The sequence below is a fragment of the Canis lupus genome, chromosome 24 (assembly GCF_003254725.2).
Source record: "Canis lupus dingo isolate Sandy chromosome 24, ASM325472v2, whole genome shotgun sequence".
In the NCBI taxonomy this organism is placed as follows: Eukaryota; Metazoa; Chordata; class Mammalia; order Carnivora; family Canidae; genus Canis; species Canis lupus.
The window spans coordinates 28,736,712-28,759,604 of NC_064266.1; the positions used below are offsets into that span (position 1 = coordinate 28,736,712).

Here is a 22,893-nt window from a genome sequence, read left to right on the forward strand (position 1 = left end):
AAGGTTAATTGCAGAGACACAGTGAACATATACTAGTTTCCTATTGCTGCTATTACAAATTCAGTGACTTAAGCAATGCAAATTTGTTATCTTATGATTCTACAGGTCAGATGTTCAAAACAGGTCTCACCAGGCTAAAACCAAGGGGTAAACAGTGCTACTTTCTTTTTGGAGGCTCCTAAAGGAGAATTTTCTTTGCTTTATCCACCTACTAAAGGCCATCCACATTCCTTGGCTCATGGCCCCCTTTCTCCATTCTCAAATCCAGCAATATAGCATCTCTGGCCCTGCTTCCTTCATTATCTTCCCTTCTTTGACTCTTCTGCTTCCTTCTTCCACTTTTAAGGACCCATGTGATTACATTGGTCCCACCCAGGTAATCCAGGTTAAGCTCCTTATTTTAAGGACAGTTGCTCAGCAGTCTTAATTTCATCTACAATCTTAATTCCTCTTTGCAATGTAACCTAAAATATTTGCAGTTTCCAGGGATTAGGATGTGGACATCTTTGAAGGACCATTATTTTGCCTGCTGTAGCTTGTCACCAGAGATCTCCTTGGAGACTCACCTGGATAAATTACTCTGGCAATTACCTCACCGCAAGGGAGCCTGGGAAATTGAGCACATGGCATTTTCAGTTTTACTGAGGAAATCAGCTTCCACAACTCCCCAAGATCCATAAAGGTGAGAATTCCCCCAGATGAGTCCAAATGGTGGCAGGATGAAAAATAATAACATATCCACAGCACTAATATCTAGGAAGCATTCCCCCCCCCAAAAAAACAAATGATATGTTAAAATTGCTAGCTCTTAGTGAACCTTAGACTGTTCCATACTGATTTCCACTTCCTCTTCTAAGCGCACATAACCCATACACCATTTAAATAATCATTTCTAGTTTATCACCAGAAACTGGACTTAAGCCTATAATTTCTAGAACCCAGGTTTTGAAAATCAAGACAAGACGTGCCCATCTCCAGTCTCCTGGCGTCTCTCCCACCATGGTTCTCCAAATAAGACTCACGGGGATCCCACAAAGATTTCTGCAAGTCCTTTCAAGACCCTGGGCTATAATTCATGTGGGATGGAGACTTGAATTAATTAAGAGCAGTGAGGTGTGCCTTCTGCCTTTCCCCTATCTTCGATTTCAATCTTTCCAGATTAAAAGCTTTTGCCTTGATGAATTGAGCAGCTCTCAATTCTCTCCGATAACTGTCAACATTGTACCATCACACCATGCTATGGGCTCTCCTTCCTTCTCTACCAACTGTCTCCAAACAAGAAAAACCCTCATTTCTATTCTCATTGGCTTTTCCAAGGCTTTAGCTTCACTCTAGGTCAGGCTTTTGGACACAGTTTTTACAAACACGGGTACTTTCTCCCAGGTGCTTGGCTGTGTGCCCTTTCTCTTAGTATTTATATTTTTAAAACCCAAACCTATTGGAGGTGATGCTAAGGAGTCACACTGCTTTCTAGTTCACCCATATCAGGATTCTACAATGGAAGGAACAAGGATGCTGTGCTTCACAGAGACTTGAACTTGAACATCACCTGCATCTCTCATTAGCAGTGTGAGCTTTATCTCTCAACTAGGATAATAATAGCTACTCAATCTCCTAGAGCTACACAGGGTGGGTATCATTGCAACAGCCCCTCATGGGTTTGCATTTTTTTTTTATTTATCTTAGGTATTTTCCCTTCAGTGAACATCGAGTTTTGCCTATTTGTCTGAACTCTTGCTACCACATCACTTGAAAACAGATGGACAGGGTGCCTGGGTAGCACAGTGGTTGAGCATTTGCCTTCGGCTCAGGGTGTGAGCCCAGGATCCTGGGATCAAGTCCCACATCAAGCTCTCTGCAGGGAAGCCTGCTTCTCCCTCTGCTTTTGTCTCTGCCTCTCTCTGTATGTCTCTCATGAATAAATAAATAAAATCTTAAAAAAACAGATGGACAGATAGATATCCAACAAATTTAAAGAGTTCTTTGAAGTGGTACAACATAAAATATCATCTATATGGCATGCATAATGTTCCTTTTGGGGAACTAGGGGCATTTCAAGATATTTATAAAGTCTTCTTCCAGAGGGAGGCCTGGGTGGCTCAGTGGTTGAGCATCTGTCTTTGGTTCAGGGCGTGATCCCGGGATCCTGGGATCAAGTCCCCTATCGGGCTCCCCATGGGGAACCTGCTTCTCCTTTTGCCTATGTCTCTGCCTCTCTGAGTCTCCCAGGAGTAAATAAAACTTTTTTTTAAAAAAGTCTTCCTCCATAGCAGAGCCATCCCTAAAGTGTATGTGGCCCTGGGCAAATTGTTGTGGATCCCTGACAATAATTAATTTAATTTAAGATATATTATAAAATTCACGGACCCTTATGAGACTGTGATTTATCAATGAAGACTTAGAATAATGGATAAAGAAGAGGTTAACAATGCATTTGCTTATTGTCCAATAGAGCACTTGAACATGAAGATTTTTCTTAAGGTCCAGGCTCTATCTCTTCCTATTCATGACCAGAAACCATCTCTGTGTTTTTTTATTGTCAAATGCACCATTTCTGGCTGGTTTTGTGTCTCCTACACTGATAAAAAAAAAAAGTGTTAATGTTGTATTTCCTCTCAATGACATGGCATTTCAGAACCTGCTTATTTGGAGACAATACAGATCCCTGTGCCTGTGTAGTTCCCTAGCAGTATCTTCAAGGCCAGTTACATCATTACTCACAATGCTGCCTCATCAATCATGCCACCTATGAATACCAGCTTCCAATGACTCAAAGGTTATTACTAAATTTCATTGATGAAGACCACAAATGCAAATCTTACCAAGAATGTGCAGGGAAATGTGAATGATGATTCATTCCAGCTATGTCAAATTTATCACTTGGAATTTTACAAACTGCACGTGGAAAAAGACATCTTCCAATCATATCTGGAACTCTTTCAGCTATGATCACTGTATTCCTAGAAGATGACCACTTTTAGTGTTGACCACATAATTGCCTTCCACTCACAGGTACCAGTGGTGAGCACTGATGAGGGTCCCGGGGAAAAGCAAGAAGAATGGTTTTATTCACACAAGAAATGTCTGTCCCTTGTCCACATGACTTACAGCCAATTCAGAAGAGCACATCACACATCCATCATATCTGAGAGAGGCCACTGGTCATCTTTGAGCCATCACAAAAGTGCACAAATTAGGTAGACTTGGCCACCTCTGGAAACTGTTCCAGGGATGGGGTAAGCACGCTAGGTGACAGCAGCACTGCACATAGGAGGGGGGAGAGTAATAATGTATGAGGCTTGAGAGGTCAACAGGAATCAAAGATCAGGAGGGTCAAATACAAAATAACTGAGAAGATGAGCAAACCAAGTAGCAGGACCAACATGTGGAAAGGCATAGAGCTTAAAAAAAAAAAAGAAGGTACATCAGGGATCCATCAGATGGTCTCTTATTGCTGACTTCATATGTTGGGTTAGGAAATTTAAACTTCATTCTACAAGCCATGAAGACCTTACATGGTATCTTAAGCAGAAAGACGTGGCCAGATTTGGGTTTTAGGGCAAGTCAACCTGGAAGAAGAGGAGATCAGGTGAGTAAACAAATAGGAGCAGCCTCCAGTACAATATGAAGTAAGTCAGAACTGAACTTGGGTAAGGAGTCATTGGTAGGAGAGAACAGATTCTAGCTAAGCAAGGGCCAAGCACGCGAGATGTGACAACGGATGGATGTAGGAGTGTGTTGGCAAGGAGCCTGGAATGACTCCTAGGTTCCAGCCATGGTGACTGGGTGCGAGAATGGTGTCATTCCTGAAATGGGGAATTGAGGATGAGGAGCAAGTCAGGCAGGAAAGAGGATCAATTCAGGCTGGGACTTGTCAAGTTAAAGTTGCTGTAAGATATAGAAGAGGAGGCCTCCAGAAGCCAGGAAATGTATTCCACATTCAGGAGTGAAGTCTGTCCTGGAGAGGGTCTTGGTTGAGTTGGAGCCTCGAGAGGCTTCTAGAACAAGATGGAAACTCCGAATCTGGGAAACACTGACACTGAAGAAATTATTATGAAGTAAAAGTCAAGAGTTAAAATGAAGGACACTCAGGGATAAGAGCCCATCACCCACGTACTGGAAGCCACACTGAGTTCCTTGGTCAAGTTTTCATAATCAACTATCCATGTATACCCCTGTTCCCTCTTCTCTTTTCCAATCATGAGTAAAAACACAAATTGCATTCTCCTCATATTTACACAATTTTAGTACAAAATTTCTTCAGAGTCTAACCTGTGTGCCTTCTTGAGTCAACACATCTGAACACAGCCAATGGGTTTGGAAAGGTTGACCTCAACAATATGGTAGTAGATGCCACCGGGCTGGTCATGAAAGCTTATCAGTTAGTTATCAGCCCTTCAGGGTAACTTGAGCTTTAGACCTCCTAGACAAATAACAGTAAAAGATTCTTGGATTTACTTTAATTTTCCCCATTTTCAGATGGAGAAACTGAGGCCAACATCTTGGAAGGATTTTGCCCAAAGTCAGTAGTAAATTCAGTTGACCACATCAGTGTGACTCTTTCTGAGATTGATTAAAATGTCTTAATGGGCAGATCATGCCAAAGTTTCACTGCCAATGCAACCAGGTGCCACTGGCCTAGTTCAGAAACCAATGAGTCTGCACTTCCTCCAGCTCATTCAGAAGCTGCTGGGATGAGACACAATCCTGGCAAGACAAGATTTCTCCACCTGGAAGGGTGGAGAAAAGGTACAAGTTATCACTTTCCATGAGGCTCCATAGACTGTGGTTGCAACCTATCCTTCCCCACCTAAGGCCATGAGGGTCTGCCTGTGTCCCAGCAGGGTCTTTAGTGTCACTTAATGATCATAAGAGGGGTATTCAAGGAGGACTCCAAACCTGTTTTACAAAAGTGAACTTCCTTGAAACTAGCTTATGTAGGGTACTCTTCCCGGAAACAGCAAATGCCTGGGTAGGCATTTTCATAGCTCCCTCTCTGACATCTCTGCCTCTGATCTTACTCTACTTCAGGCCCTCCCCTACAAAGCTGCCAGAGGTATCTTTCTGAAGCATCCTTTTGATAATGTCACTGCTTGGAAACTTCTAGGACTCTCTCCCACTGTGGCCAAGTATTCAAGACCCTTGCCCCAGTCTGACCTTCAGCTTTTCTAGCCATCACTTCTTCCAGGTTCCTTGGAGGTCTGCCACTTTGGGTATCTTCTAGTTCCCTAAACGCACTAGGTATTGTTATGCCCCAGTGCCTCTGCACAAGCTCCCTGGAATTCTATTTGCCTTGGTAGCCATTAAAACAACTTCTATCTATTCTTATCAATTTTAGTATTTTGGGGGTGCCAGGGTGGCTCAGTCCATTAGGCATCTACCCTTGGCTCAGGTCGTGATCCCGGGGTCCTGGGATCGACCCCTCCATTGGGCTCCCTACTCAGTCCAGAGTTTGCTTCTCCTTTTCCCTCTGCCCATCTCCCCTGCTAATGCTCTCTTCCTTGCTAGCTTTCTCTCTCAAGTAAATAAATAAAATCTTCATTTAAAAAAATGTACATATTTTGTATCTAGACTTTAAATTCCTCCAAAGATGTAACTGATAGTTTACCTCACTATACCCAGCATATAGTTCAGGATATAGAAGGAATGCCTATGAGCCAATAAGAGCACTTGCCATTGTCAGGAGGAAGAGGAAGGCTGAGAGTATCTATAAATAATGTTAAGACCAGCCTTCACAAGTGTGGGAGAGGAAGACAGTTAAAAAAGGTATCGTGAGGTGCCATGGTGGCCATGTTTCCACCCAGTGGGGAAATCCATTTTCAGCTCAAACTTTATTACAGAAGTTACTTTTCCTACCAGAGAGGTATCAGGCTAGAACCTTCAGTAATTCCTCATGACAACTCTAATCACAGATGGACCACAGGAAGCTTGGAAGCCCAGATTATGGATTATAGGTGTAGTTCTGTGCACAGTGAGCAAGGAGAAAGCAGTGATTCACTGAAAAACAAGCCAGGGCAGGCATCCTCTAGTGCATATTAAAGGAAACAAAGCTCCTTAGGAATATTTAGAAGTATCATTGATGGGCCATAAAGTAAACTTCAGGTAAAAAACAGAAGCAGAAGCTGGGAATTTTCTGCAAACAAGCAGTAATGTGAGGCCAGACATGTGTGAGAAAAAAGAACAGCATATCTTTAGAAGAAAATCAGATGTGTCTCCAAGAAGAACTAGATGTCTCTTGGCTGCTATGAGCTGGAAATCTTCCCCAGGTACCTAGTGAGGGTGAAGTGAGAGCTTGCACAGACCCGAGTGTATCATGCATAGTTTTTTCTGTCCTCTGGTTACCAAGTTGTATAGGTTTCTCCTTCTACAATATGGGCTCAATGTTCTCTACTAGCATTTTTGTGTCTTCATTAAGTCCTAAATTACAGAGTCCTTCCAGTTACTACTTAAGGGCAAATGAGTTGGGTGCCTCCAACCTGACACGTGAAAGCAAGATTTGGATGCCTGCACAGGACATTCATTCATTTAACAAGTATCTGTTGGTCGACTACCTTGTGGCAGGTGCTGGGGGTACAGCCATAAACAAGCAATCTTTCGCTCTTGGAATTGACAGCTGGGTGGTAGGAAGGTGCTGACAAGCAGCTAGGACTTACAATCCAGTGCACTTTGTATTACGATGGAGAAGCAGAAAGGGCTACAGACGCATGGAGAAGGGGCATTTGACCGAGACCAATAGGATCAGGGAAGACTTCCTGGAGGAATGATCTTGAGACATCCCATTAGACAATAGGGGAGGAAAGTGGGAAATGGATGTATTGCCCAGGCAGAATGGAGTGAAGAACTAAGTGTGCAAAGAGTTGGAATCAAGGGAGGGGAACGTGAGAAAAACAGGGCAGGTCCAAGTAAGGAGCCTTTTTGCTTTAGCTTGTCTACACCCATTGCCAAGGAAGAGAGTGGACAATAGGGGGCAGAGCCTAGGCTTGGCCTCTGCCTGACACCCCATTTCTACTTTAGTCATAGGCTTAGAGAGTCAACTTCACCAAGCCTGCTGGGTCAAGGTGGCCCTTGATGTCCCAAGCCCAGCAACTCAGAGCTCTCCCAGACTTCATCATGCAAGGAAGAGTGAGATAAACATCCCAGCCATGACCTTCTTATCCCTGTCCTTTGGCGTCCCTACTCCTAGCTCAGTGGTAGCTAGTAAGAGGGCTGCCATCTTGGACAGCATTGGATCCTGGGGTGGGGGTTAAGGGTGGAAGACCCAAATCTCTGCCCAATTCAGTCAGGGGAGCTGTTTGTCACTACATGACCCAAATAAGAGACAACCGGCTGCATCTTAGTCACATATGTAGGCCACGTGGACGTCGTATGGGTCTGCACAAGTGCTCAAGAGAGCCTTCTGGGAGGGATTATTGTTATTATTTCTCCCAGCAGCCAAGAGTTATCTCCTTAGATACATGGAACATGGAGACTCAGGATTGGGAGGACAAAGCCGCTTTAACCACATTTTATAGTTTGCAAACATTTTGACGCTCACCAAGCACTGACTGGTTTCTGCTAAGTGTGTTACTATCTACACAAAGCTGGACCCCCATAACAACCCTACAGCAGAGACACCATATTGCCATTTTTCAGATGAGAAAACCGAGGCCCAGGATGGTATAAGAAGTTTGTCAAAATCTACCTCCTACATGACAGAAAATCTGAACCCTGGCCTCCTGCTTCTCTCACTCCCCTCCCTTATTAGCTCATGCCATCATCTCTGGAGGCCTGGCAAGCTTGGCAATATCAAGACTCAGACTGAAAAGAGTGAGGCCCACCTGGGCGGCAGAAGGTACCAGAAACCTGTGTTTCAGTCTGATAGGTTTGGACCAGTCAGCACATTTTCTGAGGCAGCTCTCCCTCTCTGAGCACCACCTCCCATCACCTTGTTCTGACCTTTTAATGAAAAATAAACAACCCCCCACCTCCACCCTGTTCACTAGTCCAGATCAGGCAATTATTCAGTGTTGAGGGGAGTGTATCTGAGACACCAAGTCTGCAGTGAGAAGTGATGGCAGTGAGAAAAGCCAGCTGGGTCCCTGGGCTTTCCCAGAACCCCCAGGCCCCTCTGCTACTGTTCTTGCCTGCCCAGAGTTGCCCTGTGCTGTCCAGGTACAGCAAACCCATTTTCCCACCCATCAGCCCCAAATTATGGATCCAACTTTCCAACCAAATTCTTAGGCAAGGCCACATGGCACAGTGGTTAAGGCCACGAGCTCTGGTGTGACACTGACCCTCACGACACCCTCACTCTGTGAGCATGGACAAGTGGCTCTGTCTCTTGAAGCCTCAGTGTCATCGCCTATAAAATGGGGATGAGAGCAACCAGCTCACAGGATTAAATGAGATAAACCATATCAAGAGCCAGGCTCTTTTGAGCCAGGCTCAAAAGACATTAGTCGTTGGACTGTGTTGTTACTTTATAATGAAGTAGAATGAAGAAAAATGCACCCATCATAAGCACATAGCTCATGGGTTTTCACAGGCTGAAAGCAACTGTCTAACCAGCACCCAAATCAAGAAACAGAACATGCCCAGCATCCCAGAAGCCCCCACTCTCATGCCACTCCATACCTTTCCAGTTGCTATTGCCTCTCAAGAGTAACCCCTAACCCTCCTTCTGGCAACACGGCTTGGTTTTGCCTGCACTGAAGATGGTCCTGTCAGTTTTATTACACTACGTAATGTGAGCAGCAATCAGAACAAGTCCTCTAGATATATTGTCTTATTTCTCCACAACAGCCCTCTCATATGTGTACTCACATCATCCCCATGGTACAGATGAAGAAATGAAGAACATACATCAGAATCTACAAAAATGCAAGTGGAACTGAGCTTAGCAAGATCACGGCGTGCGTAGCAAAATGCAGAACCCAACAGCAGTTCACACTAGCATCAGTCACCGGGGGCTTGAAGTTCAAAGTGCCATCACAAAATACTTAGGGAAAAAAAAAATACTTAGGGATGAATTCTAAAGCCATGAAACACTTAGGGACAAATTCAACAAAATAGGTACAAGAACTATGCAGTCAAGATTGCAACGCTTTGCCGCAAGAAAATTTAAAAAGACCTAAATCGGGGGAAGATACATCATGTTCACAGATTAGAAGACTCATGGGTGTTAAAATGTATATTTGCCCCTAACTGATCTCTAATTTCAATGCCATCTCAATCAAAATCCCAGTAGTTGTTTTGTGGGGGGTTTTTAATAGAGAAATTGAAAGCTGATTCTAAAATGTATGTGAAAGTGGGAAAAGCCAAAACAATTTTGCAAAAGAACACTTTGGAGGACTTATATAATATGATTTCAAAACTCACCGTACAGCTAATGTGATCCAGTGTGGTCTCAAAGTAGAGATAAACAGACATACACATCAAAGAAACACAATGGAGAGTCTAGACATAAACCCACATAAATACACAGTCAGTTGATTTTTGACAAATATGCTAAGGTGATTCAATGAGAAAAGCAAAGTCTTTTTCACAAATGGTGCTGGGATAACTGGATGCGTATATATAAGAAGAATACGTACATACATACATACATACAAAAGAGAGAACTAGAATTTTGGCCTTTGCCCCACACTGTGCATAAAGTTAACTTAAAAACTGATCACAGACCTAACTGGAAAAGCTAAAACTGGAAAAGTTCTATAAGAAACAGAAGGAAATCTTTGCAACATTGATCCCAATGGCAATATTTCTTACATAGGACCTAAAAAAAAAAAAAAAAACAACAACACATGACCCATTTTTTAAAAAGATCAATTGAATTGCATCAGAATTAAAAATGTCCTCTTTTTGAAAGTCACCATTAAGATACATAAACAAAAACAAGATACATATTGGAAAAAATATTCATAATACACGTCTGAAAAAGAACTTGGGTCAAAAATATTGAAAGAGCTCTTACCACTTGATAATAAAGAAAGAACCCAAACTTTTCAAATTGGCAAAATCCTTCACAAAAGAAGATATACAAGTCACCAATGTGCACATGAAAGGATCTTTAGTTATTAGAAAGCTAAAAGCGAAATGAGATAACACGCATGTCTAAAATGAGAATGTCTAAGATTTGAAAGACTGACGTCACAAAGTGTTGACAAGGAGGTGGGGCAGGTGTGACTCTCATACTGTGGGTGAGATTACAAAATAGTGCAGTCACTTTGGAAAACAGTCTGCCTGTGTCTTAGCAAGTTAAACACGCATTTAACCGTGCAACCCAGCAATCTCACTTTTAGGTATTTGCCCAGGAGAAATGAACATGATGTCCATACAAAGACTTGTGCATGAATAACCAGATCAACTTTATTCCTAGATAACCAAAAACTGGAAAGGCCTCAAATGCCCAACTGACAAACAGATACATGATTTGTGGGGTAGCCCATTACAACTGTATCACACTCAGAAATAAAAAAGAACACAATTTGGGCACGTGGCCACAGCCGGCATAACCTCAAAAACACCTGGCTGAGTAAAATGATCCAGAACCTAAAACAATAAATACTGTATGATTTTATTTAGAAGTTCCAGGAAGGATAAATTTAATCCAAAGGGATAGAAAGCAGATCAGTGGTTGCCTGGAGCCAAAAGTGGGAGACCAGGGTGACTGCGAAGAGATTCAAGGAGCCTGTTGAGGGTGATGGAAATGTTCTATACACTGGTAGTGGTGGTGGTGGTCGGTGGGTATATTGATTTGTCAAAAGTCAGTGGACTCTTAAAATGAGTGCATCTTAGAATGTGATAATTATACCTTAATTACTAACAAAATGATTTTTGTTACAAGCAAAGAATGGAAGCTGTTGGTTTCATTACTATTATTTGCTATGTCCTAAAAACTGTGCTAAGCCTTTCATGAGTAACATTCCATTTAATCCTTTTAACAGCACACTGATGAATGCACACTAACATTATTCCCCTTTCATAGAGAAGAAAGCAGAAGCTCATGGGAGGACGTGGAATAATGTGGCCGAAGTTTCACTAATAAATAATCCAAGATTGGAACTCAGGCTCTGCCAGTGAGTCTATTGCCTCCAAAGCACAGAGGAAACCCACCCTGCACACTTAAGTAGTTCTCACTCAATACATGGTTATAACTGATACTGCTCTGGGGCACACACATAAGCTAAGTCATGGGGAACGTGAGTATCACAGGAATGCACATGCCAAGTCTGGGACCCCCCAGGGAACAAAGAAAACTCCAAACCCCACCCAGGGTGGGGCTCAGGTTCAGAATGCACTTCTCAAGCTGGGCAGGGCTGGGCAGGGCTGGGCAGGGCGGGTTGAGATGGGCCAGGCAGCTTGGGGGTGACCGGTGTGGCTGCTCAACTCCAGTCAGCGTGAGACAGGTCACTCCTGGCAGGATGGAAAGCATGCCCATGGCTCCCTCTGACCTCAGATTCTCCCCTCGTTAACACACCAGGAAAGCTTATCTTTGGAAATGACCCCGCTTCTCTGAGTCTGCGGTTGTGGAGGGTGACATCACACCCTCTAATCATAACTTCAGTCCCAAAACAATTGTTCACCGTCTTCTATTTAAGAGTGGTGACCCATGCTCACTGGGTGATGAGCTCTCCCTCCTGACTTACTCTCCCATGGCTCACAATCTTCTCGGCTTTTGTCAGGTGCTTTCGGAAGTGGAGCAGGGAGTGCTGGACCCTAATGAAGGAATTAAGAGAACTTTAAAAAAAGAGAGAAAGAGAACAAGAAGACCCCTTTCTTCAAAGCCTTAGAAGCTTCATGAAGGGCCCTTCTCAATGGATTGCCATTTATAAGGGTCATACATAGAATTGCTGAACCCAGAGGTGGAACTTAGTGGTGAGCTTTCTGGCCCTAGTGGAGGAGATATTGGGAAAGCCCTCAGCAAATTGCCCTGAGTCAACCACAGGTGTGCCCTGCATGCATCCTTGGGCAACAGGATCTTCCCTGTCTTCTGCTGTGACTCTAAGTTATGTTGGGTTCATGAGACTAGTTGCCATGCTATCCTCCAGACATTGTCAAGAAACTGTCACCCAATGGCTGTCCTGGCTTTCAGAGGATGAGGCTGAAGAACTGTACAGTGTGTGAGGGACCACAGTGGGTGGCCAAGGTGCTGGGACAATGAGTGCCACAGAGGACACTGACCAGGACACTGACCAGATGGACACTGACCAGATGATGCCAGAACTACACCTTAGGGTGAAGATTGAGCAGGATGGGATGGGTGAGAGGGGATGAGGTGGGCCCAGGGCAGCGACAGTGAAAATGGAGGGGACAAGAGACATCGCTATACCTCAAAGTTGTCATTTCCACCACCTTTTTAACAGACTTCTGCAATTTGGGGGAAATAGACAAAATGAGTTCCTGTCTCCAAGGCAGAAGTCAGAACTCAAATAATTTCCAGACTCCCCTACCCCTGTGCCACAAGCACATGACCAGCCTTCATCGCTCAAACGCTCCAGATGGGAAGTGGTCTGTGTGAGGATTGGCCCTGTTGGGAGCTCACTTGCAGTTTTGCTGGAGTAGGAAACAACAAAAGCATTCAGCTTCCGGGGCAGCGCAGTGCCAAGTCAAAATGCCAACCCAGAGGCAACACGGGTGTGGGTAATGGCAGTGGCTTACAGTGAAATCGGGTTTCTGGGGTCTAGTACTCAATGGCAGCTTCAGCAGTGGCCATGGCAGCTCCCCCCCATAAGCCAGATTCAGAGTGATTTTAGATATTCTTAGAAGCTTGGCCTCCAGCCAACTTCTCCATCTCACCCATCAATTCTGGGCGCTACTCAATATATTTTCCTCCTAGGTATAGATGCTGTCATTTGCAACTGAGAAGCAGAGATGACACAATTCTTAGACATCTGAGGATAATATTAAGAGGATTTAGTGACCTAGTGGCCCAACAACTAAAACAGTGACTGACACATAGCAGATACGTGAAATCCTTATCTAGTGGAAGAGAGTGGGAAGAGGAGGAAGAGGGTGTGTATGTGAGACAAGAGAGGAAAGAGTGAGGATGCCCACAGATTTCTGACTTGGATAGCTTCATGGACATGGACGACAGAAGATAGAGCAAGTTTAAGGAGAAAATTATTAAGTCAAGTTTGGGGATGTTGGGCAAGAGTTTTTTCCACCACAGATCTTTAGCAGATAGTTGGATATTGAGATGCAGAGGTCAAGAGGAAGCTCAGGGTGGCAGATGATGACCTGGGGGTAAGCAGGACAGAATTGGTAAGTGAGCTTCGAAGGCGGAAGAAACCCCTGGTGAAAAAGAGGAAATGGCCAAGGATAGAATTCTGAAAAGTATCAGCATTTACACATGACCTGAGAAAGACTTGCTCACAGCAGACACTAAGAAAAACTGTCAGAGGTTCGAAGAGAACCAAGACTTGCTCTAGAGAGCTAAGCCTCCGGGCCAAGATAGGATGAGAGGCTGGATTTGCGAAGACCTGGACAAAACCAAGGTATTTTTCTGCTTCTGCCTTCACGGTGCTGGGACCAAAACTCTCAGCTTCCCAGCCTCCTTGCTGTTAATGGAATAGAAGGTAGACCAGGTGTCCAGCTGCCGTGCAGGAGCACCCACTGCAGGCCAGGAGCTATGCAAGGCCAGTCTGTGCTGCTTCTTTGTCTCTTTTATCCTTGCAATTGCACTGTACACATCTACTGAGAAAACAGAGATTCAAAGAAGTGAGGTTACCTGCCCAAATTCCCACTGGGAAGGCTCTCAGAATGCTTATCCAAGACATTCTGACACTGGCATAGGATGGAGGCAGGAAGCTTCAAAAAGAGTAGCCACTTTGCATTATGAGACACTGAGGCACAGAGGTGCTACTTGCCTGACGTCACATGGCTAAGGACTGGATGTCATCCCTGGCTAGCCGCCTTCAGGCTCCGATGACGGTGATGATGCACACAATGGCAATGATGATGACAGTAATAATCATGAACCACAGTAGTCGCTGCTAGGATGACAAGGCACTTGTTACGTGCCAACACTAGTGTTTCTGGCACTACCTCACTTCATCTTTATGGCAACCCAACGAGGTGTGGGTTCTCGTAAACCACCCTCTGACCGTGGGTATAAAGGGGCTCGAATTGCACCACGAGCTGTAAAAAATCCTTCCACTGGGGTTGGGGCTGCAGGGGAGCATGCAGGACAGGACAGAGGGACAGGGAGCCCAACAGGGCAGATCCTGGCTCTTCAGACCTGCAAGCAGCCCCGGGGAACAGACAGCCTAGCCCAGCAAGGGAGGCATTCCGCCCAGAAAAACCACAGAAGCGTCTGGGTCGCTGCTGGCTCCTGCCCTCGGTGAGCCTGTTACAGCTTGTGCAGGTCTCTGGGATGAGGCGAGCAAGGACTGGCCCTCCTGTCCCCGGGTGCTGGCCAGGAAGCTGCCCTGTGCCGTCGGGGCTCATGTCTCCAAGCCTGTGCAGACCTAGGACCTTGAAATGAGTGGGGCGTGGGTCTATAGATTGGGGCGGTGGGTAGAACAGAATCTCCAAATAGTAGACCTTTTGGAGGATCTCAGCGCCACCATAGGGGCTCTGTCCTTAGGCTTTTCTTCATCTTTCTTCTGGAACTAGGGCCTGCTGGGCAGTGTATCGCCTTTCCCCTTAAGTCATGTTTGAAACAATATTTCAGTAATATTCCTAGCAAGGTACTAGATTTCATGAGATCTCAGGGCCTACTAAAGCACCTGCTACCTAGTAAAACTCAACATTCATTGAGCATTCACTCTGTGCTAGGCAAAGAGCCATGAACCTTACATTCATTATCTCTAATGGTCACTACAACCCTGTGAAACAGGTTCTCATAGAAAGGTGAAGTGACTCTCTCAAGGTCACATAGTTAAAATGTGGCAGAATGAGGATTTGACTTGAGCCCGTGCTCACAACTGTCCTGCTATGTTGCCTAGTTAGGCAAGTGGGAGAAAGTGTGTGTGTGAGTGTGTGTGTGTGTGTGTGTGTGTGTAGAAAGGCAGCCTAATTTGGTGGACACTTCTGAGACCTCAGGCTTGAGGCTTAACACTGTCCTATGAAGGCTGCATGAACTTCATGAAGGAACTTTGTATTTCTGAGCCTCCTCATTATTTTTTCCAAACATCCAGTATGAAAAGAGGACAAGTATGCCCCTCAACAAACAAAAATGCAGTAAAAATACAATGCATGCGTGAGTGTACCCAGAGACCCATATGTGCACATGTGCCTAAGGGTGTGGCATCTCCCCGGGCGGGTGTGTGAGTGCCCACATATGCACATGCATTTGCAGTAAGCACACTTAGTCAGAACTCATGTGTGTCCCGTCTCTGCCCCTAGTCACACACTGAAGGTCCAGGAAGGACCTAGAAGGATCTAGAGCTCACTCATACCCACCTGCCCTCTGTATTTACAAATCTTTCTACAAAGACAACTGTTACCTCCCACATGTTAAAGTCTGGGTTATGGCATGAGTTGAAGCTAAACTCTGCTCCCAAACTAAACCCCCTTGCCTCCTCTTGGGCCAGAACTGACTGCTGGGAGGTTTCCCTTAGGCTGAGTGAATGAGCCAGATATGACCCCCTAAGGAAAAGGGAACCTCAGACAATGTGGAGGGGGCGGGGGGAAAGGATGCTTGCTTCAGGCCTCCTTTTGCTCCCTCAGTAGCCTAAGTAAATGCATCCTCCACAAAAGCAGGGACCAGGGCTTGTTCACATAGAGTGCATGCTCCATAACTATATGTTAAAGATGTCAACAACCGTTGAAAAAGCCCCACTTTATACATGAGAAAACAGAGGTTCAGAAAAGTTAAGTAACTTATGCAAGATCACACAGTATCAAAGCAGAAAAGACAACATTCTAACCCAATTTATCCTATACCAAGGCCTGTCCTTATTCCACTGTGCCCAAGAAGGTAGGAATCTGAGGCAATCTGGTGAGGTCAAATGTAAGACAGGTGGGCCTTTCCAGCCTGCCATGACATAGAGCCTCAGCCAGGGAGAATGGGCAAGAAGGCAACTGTCCCAGCCTGAGACTCTGGCCAGGGAGGCACTGATTTAGAGACCAGCTTAGCGGTCCTCTGAGGCGCGTGGGCTGCATGCTGTTTCCTTATCCATTAGCTGGTCTAGCTTGCCACATCTCTCAAGCTTGGCGGAGACTGAAGAATGTTCCAGGCAGGGAGATCAGTACATATAAAGTATGGCCAGAGTGTGGGGTGGGGGATGGGGTGTGATGGGGGAACAGGGTCAGAGATGAGGCTGGAGAGAAGGTCAAGGGCCAGATCTCAAAGGGTCTGGTGAAGCTACCTGTTTAGTTTCCCAAATTGGATGGCTTAAAACAATAGAAATTTTCACCCTCACAGTTCCAGAGGGCAGAAATCCAAAATCAGCTTCCCTGGTCAATACTGAAGTGTCAGCAGGGCTGTGCTCCCTCCAGGGACTCTAGAGGAGAATTTGCTTCCAGTCTCTTCCAGGTCTGGTGGCTACTGGCATCTCTTGATTTCAGCCACATGGCCACAACCTCTGCCTTGCTTCTCTTCCGTCTGTGCCCGCCCCTCCTCTGTGTGTGGTACGATCCCTTTCTCTGCCTCTTATAAGGATACATGTGATGGTATTTACAGCCCATCAAGATAATCCAAGATAATCTCCCATCTCAAAATCTTTAATTTAATACCATTTTGCAAAGACTTTTTAAAAAATGGTAACATTTACAGGTTTCAGGGATTAGGACTGGATATCTTTGTGGCCATTTAAGTAAGTTTACACCTTGTCTTGATAGTAATGAGGGTCATCGGAAGGTTTCACATGGCAGAATGCCATGTTGAGATTTCTTTTCTAAAATGAATGTGGGAAAAAAATAAAAAAATAAAAAAAAAATAAAATGAATGTGGATTTCTCTCCTATGTCTGTGGGAAGTCCAACTCCCAGACCTAGATTTCTGAAAAGTCTCATAGATTTACAGTCTTTAGTCACTTCTTGCTCCCTATAGCTCTGGATTCACTTTTTCATGTATGATCCCCTACACTCCAACTCAAATGTAGAATTAAATCTTTCTTCCTCGATCTTTACCGCCCACTCCTCCCCAAAAAAAGAAACTCACTCATCTAAAACACTGGTGTATGCTTATGACTTCACTGAAGGCTTGCAGTGCCAGAGGGAGTTTACCTCGTATGATGCAAACAATTTTAAAATAAAAATTAAATACCTTGTTCTTCTATGGACTTGAGCCACTCCAGCCACCAGGCATCTCTCACTGGCTACCCTCTTCTCAGACTGCAACCTCCTGCCACGTTCCAGCCCTGCTTCTCTCCACTCTCCCTTACCACCTCCCTTTTCCCTGCTATACCCCACCCCAAATTCCTGTTACTGCCAAGGCTGAGCAGTTAGGATATGTCTGACTCTGTCCAAGTGAACTACTATTTTTCTAACAAGGCTGACTCCCTTCCCAAGAGGATCTCTAAAACCAGCAGTTAAAATAAGAATTTTTCATTCCACTGCATGTGTATGTGGAAGCATGTTATAGGTAAATACATTTAGAGGGATATTGTATATGTAAATGGACACACACGCTTACATGCCCCAAAGGTCACAGCTCAGTTCCAACTTGAAAGAAACATGTTTTAATATCATCACCACAACCTACCGACCCGTCTGGTTTGAGCTGTGGTTGGCAGCACGTAATTAGCATTCACCAGGATGGCCAGGCCCAGTGCTCCATCATGGATCCCAACAGACGTCTTCACAGCAAGAGGCTCAGCTTTGGTGTAATTACCTATGCCCTGCACATCGGTTGCCCTGGTGTGATGTCAGTCCCTCCACATTGTTTATTTTAATTAAAACAGAAATTGCAGGTCTCAGGTGCCTGTAATTACAACCTACGAACTAAATTGACTGAGGCCCCTAATTAACCTGAAACACGTCTACCTGACTGGAGGTGTAAGTTAGTACTTGACTGGTGCAAGGCACTGCATCAGCACAGAAAAGAAAACTGGAGAAGAGCTGGTAGAGATGAGGCTAGGGCATCTCTCATCCAAAAACAGCCATATGGCAGCCTGTAGCCTCTAAACCACATAAAGGATTCAGTTGCATTCCCAAATGTGCCTACCAGCATGGGACACATTCAATAAAAGTGCACAGACAACTAATCAGCTAATAGGATACACCGTATCAATAGAATAAAAAGCAAAAACTGAAAGATTATCCCAATAGATGCAGAAGAAAACACTTGACAAAATCCAGTGCCCTTTCATGATAAAAACACTCAACAAACTAGGAGTAGAAGGGAATTTCCTCAATTTGATAAAGGACATCTATGAATAACACACAGCTAAGATCATACTCAATACTGAATGCTTTCTCCCTAAGATTAAAAACAAGGGAATGATTTCCACCTTCTCCACTTCTATTCAACATTGTCCTGGATGTTTCAGCCAGGGCAATAAGGGAAAAAAAGATAAATAAAGACTTCCAGATTGGAAAGAAAAAGTAAAACTATCTCTATTATAAATGGTATCCTCTTATATAGAGAAAATCCTGAGCACTAAAAAGTGATTTATTAGAACTAATAAATGAGTTCAGCAAAGTTGCAGGATACAAGATCAACATGCAAAAATCAATTATACTTCTATATACTTGCAATGAATTATCCAAAATAAAATTTAAAAAACAATTCTATTTACAACATCAAAACAAGTAAAATACATAGGAATAAATTTAACAAAAAACATGCAAAATGTGTACTCTGAACATTACCAAAAGAAATGAAAGAAGATCTTAAAATTGGAAAAGTATTCCACGTTCATGGATTGGAAGACCTAATACTGTTAAGATGGCGATATTCCTCAAGTTGATCAATAGATTCAAAGCAATCTCTATCAGAATCTCAGCTGGCTTCACTGTAGAAATAGATAAACTCATTTTAAAATTCATTTTAATTGCATGGTCCTCAGAATAGCCAAAACAAGTCTTGAAAAAGAACAAAACAAAGCTGGAGGACTCACAACTTCCCTATTTCAAAACTTACTGGAAAGCAATAGTAATCAAGGTATAGGAAATTGGCAAAGGAAAGACATATAGACCAATGGGATAAAATTGAGAGTCCAGAAATAAACCCATGTATCTATGGCCAATTGATTTTTGGCTGGGGTGCAAGACCATCCAGTGGGGAAAGGAGAATCTTCCTAACAAAAGCTGATGAGGCAACTGCATAGCTGTGCAAGAGAGCAAAGGCGGACTTTTACCTCATATCATGTACAAAAACTAACACAAAATAAATCAAAGGATTAAATACAAAGGGCCAAAACTACAAAAATCATAGGAAACAAACATATTGGTCAATCTTCACAACTTTGGATTTGAGAATGGTATCTTAGAAATGATGCCAAAAGCGCAGACAGGAAAAAAGATACATACATTGAACTTCACCAAACTTAGAAACTTTTGTGCTTCAAAAGACACTACCATGAGAGTAGAAAGAGGACAGAGTGGTAAAATATTTGCAAATCATGCATCTGATAAGGTACTTGTACTAGAAAGTAAAAGAACACTTATAACCCAATAACAAAAAGACAAATAACCCAATTAAAAAATGGGCAAAGAATCTGCATAGGCCTTTCTCCAAGGAAGATATACAAATGGCCAATAAGCACATGAAAAGATGCTTAACATCATTAGTCATCAGGAAAATGCAAATCAAAACCACAATGAGAAACCACTTCACACCTGCTGGGATAGCCTGGATATCAACAAAAGTTAAGAAACAACAAAATGTCAGGGTTGGAGTGGTGGAGAAATCAGAACTCTCATGCACTGCTCATGGAAATGTCAAATGGTGCTATCACTTTGGAAAACAGCCTGAAAATTCCTCCAAATATTAAACATGGAATAACCCTATGACTCAGCATTTCCATCCCTAGATATATAACCAAGAGAAATAGACACATTACATATGTCCATGCCAAAAGCTTTAGACAAATTTTATAGCATAATTATTCATAATAGTCAAATGGTAGAAACACCCCAAATATCATCGACTAATGATAGATCAACAAGCAGTAGAATATCCACTCAATATACTATTATTCAGCCATTAAAAAAAAGAATAAAATACAGACACATGCTACAACATGGATGGACTTTGAAAACATTACAGTAAGTGAAAGAAGCCAGTGGCAAAAGAGCATCATATGTTGGGTCATTCCACTTATATGTAATGGCTAGAATAGGCAAATATTAGAGAGAGGAAGTAGATCAGTGGTTCTTTAGGGCTAGGGGCGGTAGGGGGACAGGGAAGTGACAGCTAAATGGTGCAGGGTTCCTTGTTGAGGTGACGGAAATGTTCTAAAATTGACTGTGATGATGGCTGCATATACCTGTGAATTTGCTAAAAAATAAAATTGCATTTTATGGTATGTGAATTAGATCTCAATAAAGCTGTTTTTATAGGTATACCGAATACCTACTATGTGCCAGGCGTGATACCAAGTGCTGAAAGAAAAGCCATTTCAAACTATCATTTTTAATTTCTCATTTTTAAAATTCATTAATTTTTAGAAAATTAGGAAAAACCATAGGAAGAGAATAGAAATCATCCATAATCATACCATCCAATGATAGCCACTTATTTCAATTTTCATGCATTTTCTCTGCCTTTTGCACACAGAGATCCTTTAATGCATTAGGTACCATTTCAAACATGTTAAAGGTACTTTTTTTTAAGCAGAACATTATTATGTTTCAATAGAACACTTCTGTACAACCAAAAAGGAAAACGTCACAGTAAAATATTGGTGAGAAAACATGGTATTTCATTTGCAATGCATGACAAATGGTTAACATCCTTAGTCATAAATGGTCTCTTAGAAACAGTCATTTGATGGACTCTTACATGCTTTTCAACCAATTTAAGAAATAAAGAGTATTAATAAAATAAAACATCATCAACGTGGATAAACACACTGAGGAAATAATCAAAGATTTATCAAAGCCATATGAGAATGCTCACCACGCCATCACCCTTAACTGCAAAGCAGAGGAGACACAAACTTAACAAAACTACCTCAGAAAAGTTTTTTTCAAAAAAAAAAAAAAAGAAAAGTTTTTTTCTAACTTTCTAAGTGTAAAACAAAATCTTATCTTTCATTTTTTAAGATTTATTTATTTTAGAGAGCGTTCACACACAAGCAGGAGAGTCAGAGAGAGAAAATCCCGAGCAGACTCAGCATGGAGCCCAACCCAGCATGGAGCCCAACCCTTGATCTCTTGACCCTTGAGATCTTAACCTGAACTGAAACTCCAAGTCAAATTCTCAAAGGACTGTGCCACGCAGGCTGCCCTATTCTTTTTACAATGTATTTATTTAATTTAGAGAGAGAGTATCCTTCATTTTTAATGTAAATTCTTTAGTAACAATAAGAGATTTTTGCAAGTTCATTATCTTCTTTTTAGAGAATGAAGACTGTATTTTTTAGAGCACTTTTAGGTTCACAGAAACCTTGAGCAGAATATTGTTTTTATGTTTCAGCAAATTACATATGCAAGTCTTACAGCCATTTTTCTTTAGGTTTTTCTTTTTTTCACATTGATTTGAAAGATCTCTATGTCTGTTAAGGATAGTAAGCCTTTCTGCTATATTTACTGCAAGTATTTTTTCCAATTCGACATTTTTCTTTTACTGTTGCTTATAATTTTTTGAAGACATAGAAATTCTCTATTTAAGTGGCCAAATACATTGTTCTTATACTTTGGATTTTTTCCTTTGCTCTTGGGCTTAGAAGATCTTTTGCTACATTATTGTCATTCCAATGCAGGCAATCTTAACTGCTCTTAATACTATGTTAAGTAAAATCTGTGCATAGCATAACTATCCAAAGGGAAAACAACCTGCATTTTTAAAATTTAGCTCTGTAAACTTAAAATTTAGCTCTGTAACTTAATTTGGGAGATGATGTGAGCTAAAGTTCTAAACTGATTTCACTTCAACATTTTTTGAAAAATACATCTCTTTCAAATAATTCACACCACTTTTTGTATATTCTATCAAGTTCATAGGTAGTCTATCATGTAATTCCAGATGATCCCTTCCTTTTCATGTCATTGTATTTTAATTGTGGTATAATACCATATTGTTTTCACTAATATATATATGTAATATATAGAACATTTTAGTAAGATTTTTATTTTTGTTTTCTTGTAATTACATCTTAATGTAAGTTAGAATCAACTTTGAAAATCAAAATTCCAAACTATGTTAAATGTATGAATCAACACTCTTTTCAGCGAGGTCTAAGATTGTCTTTCCATACATTCCTTCTTTTTCATATCTCTTGAAGTTTGCGATTTGGATTTTAATTTTTTCCTAATATTTTACAATGAAAAGTTTCAGTTATAAAAAAGTTGAGAGGGCAGCCTGGGTGGCTCAGCGGTTTAGTGCCTGCCGCCTTCCGCCCAGGGCATGATCCTGGAGTCCCTGGATTGAGTCCCATGCTGGGCTCCCGGCATGGAGCCTGCTTCTCCCTCTGCCTGTGTCTCTGCTTCTCTCTCTCTCTCTCTCTCTTTCTGTCTCTCATGAATAAATAAATAAAAATATTTTTAAGAAATAAATAAATAAATGAAATAAAAATTAAAAAGTTGAGAGAATTTTATAGCGAGTACTTCTAGAGACTCTATCATCAACACTTTACTTGCTTTATCATGTATCTGTCTATCTATCCATCCAACCATCTTGATTTTTTTGATGCACTTCAAGTTAAACTACATACATCAGTTGGCATCCCCCTCAATATTTCACAGTGCAAATAATTAACTAGAGTTTAATGTTTGTTTACAGGTCTTTTTCTTTGGTGTGAAATTTACATACAGTGAAAGCCACAAATCTGACTTAGGTACATTCCCAACTTCTGACAAATGC

The 22,893-nt window shown here is 42.4% G+C and overlaps 1 long non-coding RNA gene across 4 annotated transcripts in view; it reads right to left on the reverse strand.

The window, feature by feature from the left end:
• Positions 1 to 22,893, reverse strand: part of LOC112673950 (uncharacterized) — a 111,265-nt gene that overhangs the window by 26,926 nt on the left and 61,446 nt on the right. The gene's annotated exons all lie outside the window — the stretch shown is intronic.